General features: G+C 56.1%; 1 long non-coding RNA gene across 1 annotated transcript; it reads right to left on the bottom strand.

Annotated features, from left to right (window-relative positions):
* On the bottom strand, positions 1 to 2,005 carry LOC109277405 (uncharacterized). Its single transcript, XR_002085130.2, has 2 exons — positions 1,674 to 2,005; positions 1 to 327 (listed from the first exon to the last, which is right to left on the bottom strand). It is a non-coding gene; the product is annotated as an uncharacterized LOC109277405 (long non-coding RNA).
* Positions 2,006 to 2,295: the final 290 nt, after the last annotated feature.

Below are 2,295 nucleotides of genomic sequence, written 5' to 3'. Positions count from 1 at the left end.
TCGAGAAAAATCTTAAATGACCTTTATTCCAATTCTAAACGACATTCGATTGACACAAAATTGAGGTGGGGGGTGGTGTTCCGTCTTTTACCCCCTCCCCTCCTTTGTTCGCTCTTCCCAAGGAACTCCCCGGGTTTCTTTCCGTTCACGTTTCACATCCGCACTTCAGTGCGGTGTGTTCAATTTCCTCCGGATCGGTTTAAAAGCCCGGTTCCCCAATATCGTTCGGTCCAGTCTTCTGGGCGCCGCATCTCTCCTTCGGGTCAGAGGTTCGGAAATTTTTCTTCGAAAATTGCTCACCAAGCCTCGTTCTCGTCGGGCAGGACCCTGGGGTGAAATCAGAGGTGTGAGAACACCCCCCCCCCCCCGCCCCGGCCTTACAACCTGACCTTCACCCCCACCCTCCCAGACACTCCGTTTGGGGCCTGGGTCTGCGCAACCCGAAGAACAGAGGCTGATTGGTACCCAGGGAATTCGATCCTTAGGGACAGTCAGTCTGGGTTTCGTAAATGGAATAAGTAAGCCTCTCTTCGTGGTTTTTCCAGTTTGTTTGTTTTAGTTGGAACCTTTGCTTTTTTTTTTTTTTTTTTGTAATGGAAATAAAGGGATTTGCTCACCATCTCCGAACCCTGCCGAATATGTAAATCACAATCCTTCGTGGAATATTTTTTCTAAATATCCAACTCCACTAACCCCCACTCCAAATTTCAACGTTGGCATTTTTCTTACGAAAACTGGGCTTGTATGCTCCATAAATAAAAATTCCCTAGAGAAGGAGGGGGGAAAGATACTACTGTACTCACAAACGCACGACAAATATTTCAGGAGGACTTCACCATCCACACCGAACACTTCTCTTTCGGGACAATTTGGTGTGAAGTTAGATTTGCTTCCTGATTTGCTTTTACTAAGTAAGGGGGACGGGAGCAGGCACCGCGGCCAAAATGCGGGGGCACGGAACATGGAACGACGTTTTACAGACACACGATATTGCTCACACCCAGGCCAGTCGGGACGCTGCAATGAGTTTACCCGAAATGGGCTGTGGGACCCAGAGTTGCCTCTACCCTAACACTTAAAAACTCCAGAAAGCACTTCCTCCCCCTTCTCTCCTCTTTTTCTTCCTCCTCTCTGGCTTGCTCCCTCTCCCCTCGCTATCCCGCCTCTGAAACACCCTTCCTTCCCGTTCTCCTATTCCGGGCGCAGAGAGCGAGGGAGCCGGAGCCGAGGCAGGGAAGCAGCAAGGTCAAGAGAACAAATTTTCGAAGCCGCGGCCGCGGTTGGGGGCTTGGAGAGCTGGCGTCGGCCCTGGGCCCGCGGCCGCGCGGGAGTGGCTGCCCCGGGAGGTGTGTGTGTTGGGTGGCAGGTGGTCTGCAGCCTCCAAGCGAGCCCGGGGGCCTGGCTTCCTGGGTGGGTGGGGTGGCACGCGCGTCAAGCCCCGGTCGGCGCTGCGCGGGGGTAAAGCGGCCGGTCGCAGGCCCTTCCAGGTACCCGTGCACGACGACGTTGGCATCTGCGTCGCCACGGCCCTGAAGGCGCAGCGACCGAGGGGCAAACTGACCCCGAATTAAGCGACCCCGGAGAGCAGGTCCTCACTCAAGAGGAGGTTGAGGGTAAGATACAAAGGACCCGAGGCAGGACGTTCACCCAGCACTAGCCACACTCTGTCTTACCCTTAACCTCGACAGCGACACTTTCAGAGGGATTTGCTCTCTCCCGAGATGCAGATGTACAAAATGAGAATGGGAGACGGCCTTTCGTCCGATAACTTGGAGAACTGGGAACAAAGACCCACGCCAGTCTTCGAATACACCACGGTGGCAAGCAAGATAAGGCCTTTCAACCAGAAAAAGTTTAATGTGACTTTTTCCCCCCTGTCCCTTTCTTCCGGTGTCTCAGCTCGGTTGAGGGGAAAGATAACTGAAGAGATACTCTGAGATGCCCCCGCTCTTTTCCTGGTGGTCCCCTCCCCCAGCCAGCCGGCAGGGGAAAGCCCTCGGGACCTCCCAGCTCCTTCCCAGCTCCCTCCCAGCTCGCGGCGGAGGTGTGAGCGATGTGTTGATTATTCATATTTTTGCCGAGCGTACACTCCGCCGCGGCCGGCGCCGCCGCATTTCACACGTACACTCACGTACACACATGCACACGCGCTCACTCTGGCCGGGCGCTCGCTCCACGCCCGGTGCGCGGCGGATCGCGGCCCCCATCCGGCGCCGCCCTCCTCGGAGAGGGGGAAGGGTGGCCAAAGGGTCCCACTCGCCCTCCCCAGGTCGCCTCTTCCCCCTGGCCCCCAGA

This window comes from Panthera pardus, unplaced genomic scaffold (assembly GCF_024362965.1).
Source record: "Panthera pardus isolate Hobbes unplaced genomic scaffold, ASM2436296v1 HiC_scaffold_13, whole genome shotgun sequence".
Classification (NCBI taxonomy): Eukaryota; Metazoa; Chordata; class Mammalia; order Carnivora; family Felidae; genus Panthera; species Panthera pardus.
Note: the sequence above shows the minus strand (reverse complement) of the source record. Positions and strands in the feature narration are given on the sequence as shown.